This window comes from Thalassophryne amazonica, chromosome 9 (assembly GCF_902500255.1).
Source record: "Thalassophryne amazonica chromosome 9, fThaAma1.1, whole genome shotgun sequence".
NCBI classification, from domain to species: Eukaryota; Metazoa; Chordata; class Actinopteri; order Batrachoidiformes; family Batrachoididae; genus Thalassophryne; species Thalassophryne amazonica.
The window spans coordinates 97,371,028-97,384,680 of NC_047111.1; the positions used below are offsets into that span (position 1 = coordinate 97,371,028).

A 13,653-nucleotide genomic window follows, 5' to 3' on the forward strand; every position below is an offset into this window, starting at 1 on the left:
GCTCTCTCCTTCTAGTCCCCGTCAGCACTCTAGCTGCAGCATTTTGAATTAACTGAAGGCTTTTTAGGGAACTTTTAGGACAACCTGATAATAATGAATTACAATAGTCCAGCCTAGAGGAAATAAATGCATGAATTAGTTTTTCAGCATCACTCTGAGACAAGACCTTTCTGATTATAGAGATATTGCGTAAATGCAAAAAAGCAGTCCTACATATTTGTTTAATATGCACTTTGAATGACATATCCTGATCAAAAATGACTCCAAGATTTCTCACAGTATTACTAGAGGTCAGGGTAATGCCATCCAGAGTAAGGATCTGGTTAGACACCATGTTTCTAAGATTTGTGGGGCCAAGTACAATAACTTCAGTTTTATCTGAGTTTAAAAGCAGGAAATTAGAGGTCATCCATGTCTTTATGTCTGTAAGACAATCCTGCTTGATGGTGGTCGTATCCTCAGGGGAGCTCAGTGGTCCTGAAGTCCAGCCTTTACGGTCGCTCCAGTCAAATTTGCCCCAGTGATAATTTGTTTCTTGAATTATTCCAGGACCTTTTCCACTGCAAATGAGATTCTGTTATTTTTTCTTGAAGCAGTTTAGTAATAATGATATATAAAGGACAATGTGACAGGCACAGATTCATGATGTGTTTATGAACTGATTAGTTATCTTCCCACCCCACAGGCCTGTGGACAGTCCAGTGTGTGCCTTTGTAGGTATCTGCTTGCATAGTAGAAAATTATATTTTATGCACACACACATATATATACACGAGGTCTCTTAGAAAAGTAGCCGACCTTATTATTTTTTTCAAAAACCATATTGGATTTGAATCACGTGTGATTACATCAGACATGCTTGAACCCTCGTGGGCATGCGAGAGTTTTTTCACGCCTGTCGGTTACGTCATTCGTCTGTGGGCAGTCTTTGAGTGAGGAGTGGGCCCACCCTCTCGTCGTTTTTTTCATTGTTTAGGAATGGCTCAGAGACTGCTGCGTTGTTTGATCAAAATTTTTTCAAAACTGTAAGGCACAACTGAGTGGACACCATTCGATAAATTCAGCTGGTTTTCGGTAAAAATTTTAACGGCTGATGAGAGATTTTGGTCTGGTAGTGTCGCCGTAAGGACGGCCCATGGCGCCTGACGGCGATCTGAGCTCCGAGGCGGCAGCGTCTCGCCGTTTCAAGTTGAAAACTTCCACATTTCAGGCTCTGTTGACCCAGGAAGTCGTCAGAGAACAGAGAACTTTCAGAAGAAGTCGGCATGAGGAGTTTATTCGGACATTCCATTGTTAACGGACATTTTGTAAGAAAAGAACGTGCGGGCAGAGTCGCATGTCGGGCCAGACCCGACCGTGGGGGGTCGTGACAGGACAAAACACCTCCGTTGGAAACCTTAACGGGCAAGTTGGAACATGCCCAAGCTGTTAAACAATTTCTCAGTTACTCACTTGTTGAAAGCCATCAAAAGCCGCCTGAATTTTACAAATAGTTTTCAACACGGAGGTGTTTTTCCTGTCGCGGCGCACACAGATTTGCCGAGCCGTCACGGAAACGACTCGGCGAATTTTGCGCGCACGTCTTTCATTAAAAAATGTCCTTAAACATGGAATGTCCACATAAAGTCCTCATTCCGGCCTCTTCTGAATCTTCTCTGTTCTCTCACGACGTCCTGGGTGAATTAAGCCTTAAAATTAGGATGTTTCAGGTCGAAACAGGCCGATGACAGCGCCTGGAGCGCTGCAGGACGTCCCACTCCGTGGGAAGTCCTTACACCGACAGAAACACCCCATAATCTCTCATCAGCCATTAAACTTTTCACCGAAAACCAGCTTAATTTCTCGAAATAGTGTCCACTCGGATATTCCTCACAGGTACAGAAAAAATGTTGATAAAGCAACGCGCGCCGTCTCGAGCAGCGTGTGAAACAAAGGAATCCAGCTGAGAGGGCGGGACCACATCTCACTCAAGGCCTGCCCACAGGGAAATGACATCACAGACCGCGTGAAAAAACTCACGCATGCGCACGAGGGTTCAAGCATGATTGGTGTAATCGCACGTCATTCAAATCCATATAGTTAAAAAAATAATAAAAGGGTTGGTTTATTATCTAATAGACCATGTACAAGGTTGGGTAGGAATACTTTGAAATGTAATCCAAAAGTAATCAGATTACAAGTAATCCACATGTATGTACATACATACATGTAATCTACATGTATTCTTTCAAAGTAATCCTACCCAACCTTGTGTATATATATATATATATATAATATATATATATATATATATATATATATAATATATATATATTAGGGTTCAAATCCCACCCCTGCCACATTTCTCCATGTAATGTGGAGTTGCGTCAGGAAGGGCATTCTGGCGTAAAAACCTGTGCCAATTCAACATGCAGATCCACCTTGGATTTGCTGTGGCGACCCCGAGTGCAATAACAAGGGAGCAGCCGAAGGAATTACTTTATTTTATATATAGTATATATTTTTTTTTTTTTTTTTGGATTATTTAAAATGATTCAAACAATATGGCTTTGATTAACTAAATAATTAAAACATGGTAAAAATATATGTATTATATGCAGCATGGTGGCTTAGTGGTTAGTGCGTTTGTTTGTATGACCCCATGACCCTTAATTGGGAGTAAGTGGGTATAGACAGTGGGTGGATGTTGAATTACTAGCCAAGACCAAAGAGCTGTCTAAGGACACCGGGGACAAAACTGTAGCCCTGCACAAGGCTGGGATGGACTACAGGACAACAGGCAAGCAGCTTGGTGAGAAGACAACAACTGTTATTAGAAAATGGAAGAAACACATGATGACTATCAGTCTTCCTCAGTCTGGTGCGCCATAAAAGAGCTCACCCTCGTGGTGTAAGGATGATTCCGAGAAAGGTCAGGAATCAGCCCAGAACTACACGGGAGGACCTGGTCAATGACCTGAAGAGAGCTTGGACCACAGTCACAAAGATTACTTAGTAACACACTACACCGTCAAGGTTTAAAATCCGCGAGGGCACGCAAGGTCCCCCTGCTCAAGCCAGCACATGTCCAGGCCTGTTTGAAATTCACCAGTGACCATCTGGATGATCCAGAGGAGGCATGGGAGAAGGTCATGTGGTCAGATGAGACCAAAATAGAGCTTTTTGGAATCAGCTCCACTTATCATGTTTGGAGGATGAGAACAACCCCAAGAAAACCATCCCAACTGTGAAGGATGGGGGTGGAAACATCATTTATGGGGATGCTTTTTGCAAAGAGGACTGGACGACAGCATTGAAGGGAGGATGGATGGCGTCCTGTATTGTGAGATTTTGGCAAACAACCTCCTTCCCTCAGTAAGAGCATTGAAGATGGGTCGTGGCTGGGTCTTCCAGCATGACAATGACCCAAACACACAGCCAGGGCAACTAAAGAATGGCTCCGTAAGAAGCATTTCAAGGTCCTGGAGTGGCCTGGCCAGTCTCCAGACCTGAATTCAATAGAAAATCTTTGGAGGAGCAGAAACTCCAAACCTGAAAGATGTGGAGAAGATCTGTATGGAGGAGTGGACCAAAATCTAACAGACTACAGGAAACATCTATTAGTTATATTAATTCAATTCAATTTATCCATTTTATATATCGTCAAATCACAAAAGAGACACCTCAAGGCTCTTCTCACAAAACAGTTCAAATAACAAAATAAAATTAATTAAAAGATTTTAAAAAGCACAGTAAAAGAGTAAAAAAGTAAAAAGTTGTTACTGTATAATACTTCTTAATTATAATGCAACAAAGTTTTTGAATTGTGTTTTCCACACTCATCTCTTAAAATCAATCACATTTATTATTGTCTTTTATTTTTATGTTCTATCAATGGCCGGATGTTGCTTTAGATTTATTGTGCCCAGTAACAATTTGGAAGCAACATGTTTCTCACTAAATTCTAATTTATTCATATAAACATGCATTATGTTTGTTGCTGGTTTATTGGGCTAAACATTACAGTCACCTTTACACCACACACACACACACACACACACACACACACACACACACACACACACACACACTGAAATAAATACATTTTGTATCCAAGTCTCTGCCAAATGATGAAATATATATGTCATTGTTGAGGGAACAATAACTTACTGTGTTCTCTTGATTGTGCCACATTTTTGCAAATTACAAATTCAGAACTTGTGTTTGCCCCATGAGCAAACAGACCTGAGGAGAGATTATTATCACTGAAATCATGATATAACGCATAAGGTGTAAAAATGGCAAAAAAGATTACATTATATTTGTGTTATAACATGCAGAATGTTCTCTCACCTCTTGATGCCTTTTGTCTTCAGCATAAAATATTTTACAGTAAAAATTGTAGAAATCAGGCTAAAGTCGGTGATGGTTGTAGTTTGCAAGAGGGCACTTTGCTGTTCTGCTGAGGTGTTAAACTGTGTAAATGGGACAACCTCTGGCATCTTACTGATGTATCGCCTCCTTTCATGTGTGTTTGGCCAAGATACATGTGTCCCTCACTCAGTGTGTGTGTGTGTATGTGTGTGAGAGAGATTAGATGTTAGTGGGTGTTTTTGTGAGGTAAACATGTTGCCCTCTATCGATCTGGGGTGTGCAGTTTGCTGATAAAGGCGGGGTCCATGTGCACGGCTCAGAACATTAACAGACAAAAAAAAAAAAAAATCCACCAGTGAAATTTTCTGCAGAACCTGTGAAGGACCTAACTATACATTTGGATCTGGACATTGCTTGTGGTGGCAGAGTTTGGTCAGATTACTTTGAAATGTAACTGGTTACTTTTGAAACACTACAAATAGAGAGAAATATGAGGTGGCGTGGCTCTACGTTGTGTAGCATTATTATAAAGCTGCACACCTCAGAGTGCTGATCGCATGGTGTGAAAACATGATGCCAAATGGAAAGAAATGGACCAGGCCGAAGTTCAAAGTACCTCTTCCAACTCTGTTACCGAGGATATAGCGTTATTATGGTCACTCTAAGGTGTCTAGCCTGATTAAAACATCACGGAACTTATGGTTTATAGAACTCAGAGATAAAACAACTGAAGAGGACGCTAAAATATTACGGTTGTCTGCATATGACTCAGACTCATATATGACTCAGGGGGGACGTGTAAAGGAACACTGACTAAGAAGCAGATTTCAAAAACCTATGTAGCGCTACATAGGGGAAAAAACTTGTCTACTGTCTACATACATTAAACGTAGATGGGACAAAGAAGCAAAAACAAACCTACTGAAGAAGACTGATTGAATATTTGTAAGATGATGACAACCACCTCCAGCTCTGATCAGTGGAGGGAATTCTCTTGGAAAAATACCGTGACATTTTTTATTACTCCTCGAGTGAAGGAACAACAAACTAGAGACCCTGAACAGGGCAAATGTTGGCGGAAGTGTGGATATACATCAGCAGGCCACTTCCACATTTTCTGGGAGTGCCCAAACATCTCGCCTTACTGGACATATGTATTAAAACTGTGCAGCAAATTATGGGGCAACACCTGGAGGAGAGCTTCAATGTGTTTTATTTAGGCAATATTCCAACTGGACTGGGGAAAAACGACAGATACTGCTTGCAGATATTACAGGCAGCCTGCAAAAAGGCTATAACACGGAACTGGTTGAAGCTGGAATCACCAACTCTCACTGACTGGATAGACATTGTAAAGTAAGTCCCTTCGGCTGCTCCCTTGTTTGCACTCGGGGTTGCCACAGCAAATCCAAGGTGGATCTGCATGTTGATTTGGCACTGGATGGACATTGTACACAAATTAATGTTATGGAGAGGATAAAGTACTCTGAAAAATGTGACAAGTACTGGGAAAAATGGAAATGTTTTCTTGACTTGCAATGACATTTGATGTGGCTTAAAAACACCTTGTGGAATATTTGTGACTTTCATTTAATTTTCATTGACTTTTACTACTACTAGTAGTACTACTATTACTTTTACTAGATGGCTCTTCCTATATATTGTTGGTTTATCAGACATTTGGTTGATTTATTTGTTGTTTCTTTTTAGGTAAAACTGAAAAATTTAATAAAAGTAAAGTTTAAAAAAGAAATGTAACTGGTTACTAAATACAAATTACCCAGTCGGTTTTGTACTCGTAATTAATCCACTGGAGCACAAAAAGTAATCTGAATCCTTTTGGATAACTTCAAAAGCAACGACAGAAAATGATGCACATCATACTAAAAAATGGACACAACCAGAAATATTCTTATTTCTCTTTATCTCATAACAAATTGTAAATTATATTATAAATTAAAAGTGAGTACCTCAAGACATGTCTCTTTTATTTATCTGAAAATTATGTTTGTTTTCTCCCCAAAGAAACTGCACTCAGTTATTATGTTCTTGTTTTGCACATCTTTAAATCCCACAATGCTGGCAATAAAGCTGTTTTTGTTTTTGTTTGTTTTTTTCATGTGGCCCGGACAAACTGCTGCTGCTGCTCGAGTCTTCCATCTTATGGATATTTTCTTCTTCTACTTGCAAAACCAAAAATTAGTCTATTTTTCAAAGACTGTTGGTTGAAGTTTAACCTGTAGTAGACTTAAGTTGCATGGGACCACTGAAAAAGTTTTTACATATTTAAAATAACCATATTTTCCAAATGTGGTTTGGAATATCTCCAAATGATATGATTTGTTGGCAAAATAGGCTTCCAGGTAAAATGTCTTCCTTGGTTGACCAAGACGTTGGGGAAGACTATAAGAACAATAGCCTTCCCCTTGCTTTTTTCTGCTGGTTTAGAAAGCGACTTCTGATGTGCACTGGGCTGGTTTGAGGCCAGTGTGAACTGACTGGGATGAAGATCAGCACCTCCAAATCTGAAATCATGGTCCTCTGTTGGAAAGGGATGGATTGGGGATTGTCCCCCTCTGGTCAGGGGAGAGTTATCCTCCCATGTGGAGGAGTTCAAGTATCCTGAGCTCTTGTTCAAGAGTGGAGTTAAGATGGAACATGAGATCAATAGACAGATTGGGGCTGCATCCGATGTTCTGTGGACACTGTCCCGCATGGCAAAGAAAGAGCTGAGCCAGGAGGCGAGACAATCAATTTACCCGTTGATTTAAGATCCTCTTCCGTTTTCATATAGTACAAGAAGGACATCTACTGGTGAAACTTGATATTGCGCCTTAGGTGCCTTTTGTTTTGCCTGCAGAGAATTCAGTTCTAACGTGCAAAGAGATGCTTGCAGCAAATTTGTTTGTTACAGGATAATCCTTGGATTAAATACACCGTAAGTGTTGTTTTTGATTCAAGACATCAGATTTAAACACTTATGAAAATGCTTATGTTCTATTTCCAAAGATGCCATCAACAACATGAACAACACTCCAGCAATGCACTTGTGGGTGGGCTGTTATGCTGTTGTCAGTTCCAGCCGACGGCTCAGTGCACAAGACATGTTAATTTAAAAACACAAAGAACAGGACAATTCAATAAATAAATACATTCATCAATAACTGCATATGTAATTAGATAACAAATACATAACATAAATAATCACATCACAAAGGAAACAGAGTGACACTTGGTGGGCGTGTCCACACCAGCCTCTGCTGTTGGGATCTGTAGACCCTCAAGTTACAGCTGGAGAACACACACTGTGTTATGACAGACATCACTTGACAACACTCCACGGTGAGACGTGTGCATGGGCATGCTGTCCTCACGAGGAAATACATAAAAACACATCGCCTTTGCAACGAAGGGGGGGCGACCGTGTCAGCGCGGACATGGGCAAGCTGTACCATGTGAAAGGAACTGTCTGATTATGCGTACATTCTGCTGCCGATCTGAATGTCACGTCACCCACGTCAGCTATAGTCCACATGACGCAGTGTACTTTGGTGTGCCACTCGCTGGACACGCGGGGCCGGCTGGACACGCAGCACCAGCAGATGTGGACAAGGTAAGAGTGCACTGCTTCATTCATGTCATTTGATGATTGTACGTGTATGACCATGGGTCATATACAAATTAATAGAAAGATTATACTTGTATTGTCCACTGATAAGGTGCGTTGCTCCTCAACCACCTCAGAGCCAGAAGGAGGAGTTGCTGAGGCATGTCATTCCTTGACCACCTCGGGTCCAGGAGAAGGAGGTGATGACCCGTCTGCTTCCTCCAGAGCTGGCCCTAATGGTGGCACCGGTTGGTGTACTGTGGCATCCTCAGAAGCAGGCATGTGACCCTTCCTGCCATGCTTGGACCTGTGTATGTTCCTCTTCTTTCTAGCACTGCCCGTTTGAGAGCTGGTTCTTGATGAGGGCGGAGGTAAAGGAGGAACAGAAGACATCGGCAGCTGTTGTGACACCTGGAAAGCCGGCAACTGTGTTGCATGGAATGCCGATGACTGGTGAGGAGCGTGGAATGCTGGGACTGACACAAGGGTCAGAGAACTGGTGAGGTTCCCAGACAGCTGAGGGAGAACTGAATGTATGTCTGAAAGTGTGGTTTGAATGGTCGTGAAGAGTGTCTGAAGGGAGGTCAGGTCGTGTCTGCTGCGGTGGTTCTGATTGTGGACAGAGTGGAAGGTTGGACGGGGGGAGTGCCAGGAGTCAAGGAGAAAGGTACAGAGTCATTTGGATGTGGGGAGTACAGGAAGTCCATGGGATCCTCTATGTAGGGAGGAACCCTTTGCTGTATAAATAGTGATATGATGTTGCTTAGGTTAGGGTAAGCAGGTACGTGATCGGGTTCAGAGCAAATGATGGCATCTACAGAGTCTAACATTTTGTTCCTCTCTGTACTGACTAAAGTGTTGGTGTAGTTGAGGTACAGATCCCAGATCTTAAAAAAACTTCTGCAGTGTTATGTAAGTCAAGGGTGTCTGTGTTGTCTGCTGAGACTAAGTCATGGTCTCCCTCAGCATCAGATTTAAATCCGTCCTCAGTCTGAACAGTGACGGTCGATTTCTGGAAGAGGGGGCTCTGATGGTAAATAAGCCTCCGGTCGCCAAACCCTGTCTGGGAGCCTACCCTCATTAAAGAGGATGTCCAGGCATACAGGTCCGGGAACCAGTCAAAAACCCCGGAGTTAGTTTCAACTAAGTCCCACGTTTGAGCCAAGAATTAAATCTTGTTACCGGGGGTGTAACAGCAATGATAACAGCAGAAGAGATTGTTCAGTTTAGAAAAACACGATTTGAGTGCCACGATGTCTGGCTTCCTGTCTGCTGGGTTCATGGTTGGTCAGATTATTTTGTTAGGTTAACAGTTTGTGAGTGAACCCATATATACAGGCGGTAACGATACGGGATGTCAGGTGAAACAAAAATGATTTATTTGCCAAAAACATGGGAGTCAAGTCCAGCAAAGAGAAGGAGTCCAAAGTGCACTGCAGGATGTAAAGCGTGTGGGGATTTTCCCTCTGCTCTGCACATGCCACACTGGAAAGAACTCATGAGAATCACTGCAGTATTTAAAAACTTATTAATTCAAGCCCACTTACAGATTTCAAAATAAATGACATATTAAGCTCTCTAAATGCTTAGACCAGGGGTGGGCAACTTGTTCCAGAAAGGGCCAAGAGGGTGCAGGTTTTCTTTGCAGCCACTGACTCCACCAGGTGATTTCACTGATTAATATCACTTTGAGCAGATGGAATCAGTTAATCAGTGAAATCACCTGGTGGAGTCAGTGGCTGCAAAGAAAACCTGCACCCTCTTGGCCCTTTCTGGAACAAGTTGTCCACCCCTGATAGACAATCAAAAGTCATTTTAACCCGAGGCCATCAAATATGGCCATCAGGTATTGCGAAGACTTTGCGCCCATCCATCCATCCATCCATCCATCCTTCTGTCTGTTTGTGCTCAGCGTAAATCCAGTCCTATTACTACACGCCGAGCGTCCTTAAAGCCGTCCTTAACGCTGTAGTAACAGACCTTATTCTCTGTGAAGCCCGTAAAATTTTCACAGAAAGCCAGATAAATTTTTCGAATGGTTTCCAGGTGCCAGTCTCTAACAGCTTCTGAAAAAATTCTGATGGAAAAAAAGTCCTTTTCATTCCGCCATTTCCAGACAATGAAAATCTGACGAGGGGGCGGGACCACTCCTTCCCAAGGCATGCTCACAGGCGAATGACATCACCGACAGGCGTGGAAAAACTCACGCATGCGCACGAGGGTTCAAGCATGTCTGACGTAAAAACATATGAATGAAATCCATATAGTTTTTGAAAAAAATAAAAAGGACCATTACTTTATTGACAGACCTCGTATTTTGTTGTGAACAGCATATGATTAATTCTGATGTGATGAATGCTTCTAAAACGTCAGTAGCGTGCTTGTTTACCTTCTTAGTGTTTTTGGCATCCTTGGAGTTCAATATTTCCACCAGTTCCTCCTCTGTGAACTCAGCAAACCTTGCTGTCAGAAGATTTTCTGCTGTTAACGTTTGTTGCCGGGAGTGACATGTTTAGCCGCATGTTCTCCTTGAATTGCTGGCTGTCTGAGTGGTGTCCAAAAAATGAGGTGGGCTTCATAGATAATTGGCAAAGCTTCTGGGGAAAACCTGGTCTTGTTAGGAGAGACGGCATCCATCCCACTTTGGATGGAGCAGCTCTCATTTCTAGAAATCTGGCCAATTTTATTAAACCCTCCAAACTGTGACTATCCAGGGTTGGGACCAGGAAGCAGAGTTGTAGTCTTACACACCTCTCTGCAGCTTCTCTCCCCCTGCCATCCCCTCATTACCCCATCCCCGTAGAGACGATGCCTGCTCCCAGATCACCAATAACCAGTAAAAATCTATTTAAGCATAAAAATTCAAAAAGAAAAAATAATATAGCACCTTCAACTGCACCACAGACTAAAACAGTTAAATGTGGTCTATTAAACATTACATCTCTCTCTTCTAAGTCCCTGTTAGTAAATGATATAATAATTGATCAACATATTGATTTATTCTGCCTTACAAAAACCTGGTTACAGCAGGATGAATATGTTAGTTTAAATGAGTCAACACCCCCGAGTCACACTAACTGCCAGAACGCTCGTAGCACGGGCCGAGGCGGAGGATTAGCAGCAATCTTCCATTCCATCTTATTAATTAATCCAAAACCCAGACAGAGCTTTAATTCATTTGAAAGCTTGACTCTTAGTCTTGTCCATCCAAATTGGAAGTCCCAAAAAACAGTTTTATTTGTTATTATCTATCGTCCACCTGGTCCTTACTGTGAGTTTCTCTGTGAATTTTCGGACCTTTTGTCTGACTTAGTGCTTAGCTCAGATAAGATAATTATAGTGGGCGATTTTAACATCCACACAGATGCTGAGAATGACAGCCTCAACACTGCATTTAATCTATTATTAGACTCAATTGGCTTTGCTCAAAATGTAAATGAGTCCACCCACCACTTTAATCATATCTTAGATCTTGTTTTGACTTATGGTATGGAAATTGAAGATTTAACAGTATTCCCTGAAAACTCCCTTCTGTCTGATCATTTCTTAATAACATTTACATTTACTCTGATGGACTACCCAGCAGTGGGGAATAAGTTTCATTACACTAGAAGTCTTTCAGAAAGTGCTGTAACTAGGTTTAAGGATATGATTCCTTCTTTATGTTCTCTAATGCCATATACCAACACAGTGCAGAGTAGCTACCTAAACTCTGTAAGTGAGATAGAGTATCTCGTCAATAGTTTTACATCCTCATTGAAGACAACTTTGGATGCTGTAGCTCCTCTGAAAAAGAGAGCTTTAAATCAGAAGTGCCTAACTCCGTGGTATAACTCACAAACTCGCAGCTTAAAGCAGATAACCCATAAGTTGGAGAGGAAATGGTGTCTCACTAATTTAGAAGGTCTTCACTTAGCCTGGAAAAAGAGTCTGTTGCTCTATAAAAAAGCCCTCCGTAAAGCTAGGACATCTTACTACTCATCACTAATTGAAGAAAATAAGAACAACCCCAGGTTTCTTTTCCGCACTGTAGCCAGGCTGACAAAGAGTCAGAGCTCTATTGAGCCGAGTATTCCTTTAACTTTAACTAGTAATGACTTCATGACTTTCTTTGCTAATAAAATTTTAACTATTAGAGAAAAAATTACTCATAACCATCCCAAAGACGTATCGTTATCTTTGGCTGCTTTCAGTGATGTCGGTATTTGGTTAGACTCTTTCTCTCCGATTGTTCTGTCTGAGTTATTTTCATTAGTTACTTCCTCCAAACCATCAAGATGTCTATTAGACCCCATTCCTACCAGGCTGCTCAAGGAAGCCCTACGATTAATTAATGCTTCGATCTTAAATATGATCAATCTATCTTTATTAGTTGGCTATGTACCACAGGCTTTTAAGGTGGCAGTAATTAAACCATTACTTAAAAAGCCATCACTTGACCCAGCTATCTTAGCTAATTATAGGCCAATCTCCAACCTTCCTTTTCTCTCAAAAATTCTTGAAAAGGTAGTTGTAAAACAGCTAACTGATCATCTGCAGAGGAATGGTCTATTTGAAGAGTTTCAGTCAGGTTTTAGAATTCATCATAGTACAGAAACAGCATTAGTGAAGGTTACAAATGATCTTCTTATGGCCTCAGACAGTGGACTCATCTCTGTGCTTGTTCTGTTAGACCTCAGTGCTGCTTTTGTTACTGTTGACCATAAAATTTTATTACAGAGATTAGAGCATGTCATAGGTATTAAAGGCACTGCGCTGCGGTGGTTTGAATCATATTTATCTAATAGATTACAATTTGTTCATGTAAATGGGGAATCCTCTTCACAGACTAAGGTTAATTATGGAGTTCCACAAGGTTCTGTGCTAGGACCAATTGTATTCACTTTATACATGTTTCCCTTAGGCAGTATTATTAGACGGCATTGCTTAAATTTTCATTGTTACGCAGATGATACCCAGCTTTATCTATCCATGAAGCCAGAGGACACACACCAATTAGCTAAACTGCAGGATTGTCTTACAGACATAAAGACATGGATGACCTCTAATTTCCTGCTTTTAAACTCAGATAAAACTGAAGTTATTGTACTTGGCCCCACAAATCTTAGAAACATGGTGTCTAACCAGATCCTTACTCTGGATGGCATTACCCTGACCTCTAGTAATACTGTGAGAAATCTTGGAGTCATTTTTGATCAGGATATGTCATTCAATGTGCATATTAAACAAATATGTAGGACTGCTTTTTTGCATTTGCGCAATATCTCTAAAATTAGAAAGGTCTTGTCTCAGAGTGATGCTGAAAAACTAATTCATGCATTTATTTCCTCTAGGCTGGACTATTGTAATTCATTATTATCAGGTTGTCCTAAAAGTTCCCTGAAAAGCCTTCAGTTAATTCAAAATGCTGCAGCTAGAGTACTGACAGGGACTAGAAGGAGAGAGCATATCTCACCCATATTGGCCTCTCTTCGTTGGCTTCCTGTTAATTCTAGAATAGAATTTAAAATTCTTCTTCTTACTTATAAGGTTTTGAATAATCAGGTTCCATCTTATCTTAGGGACCTCATAGTACCATATCACCCCAATAGAGTGCTTCGCTCTCAGACTGCAGGCTTACTTGTAGTTCCTAGGGTTTGTTAAGAGTAGAATGGGAGGCAGAGCCTTCAGCTTTCAGGCTCCTCTCTTCTGGA

The 13,653-nt window shown here is 41.3% G+C and overlaps 1 long non-coding RNA gene across 1 annotated transcript; it reads right to left on the reverse strand.

Moving 5' to 3' along the window:
- Positions 1–2,908: 2,908 nt before the first annotated feature.
- LOC117517698 lies at positions 2,909–4,489 on the reverse strand. The gene is made up of 3 exons (XR_004562798.1): positions 4,333–4,489; positions 4,150–4,224; positions 2,909–2,966 (listed from the first exon to the last, which is right to left on the reverse strand). It is a non-coding gene; the product is annotated as an uncharacterized LOC117517698 (long non-coding RNA).
- Positions 4,490–13,653: the final 9,164 nt, after the last annotated feature.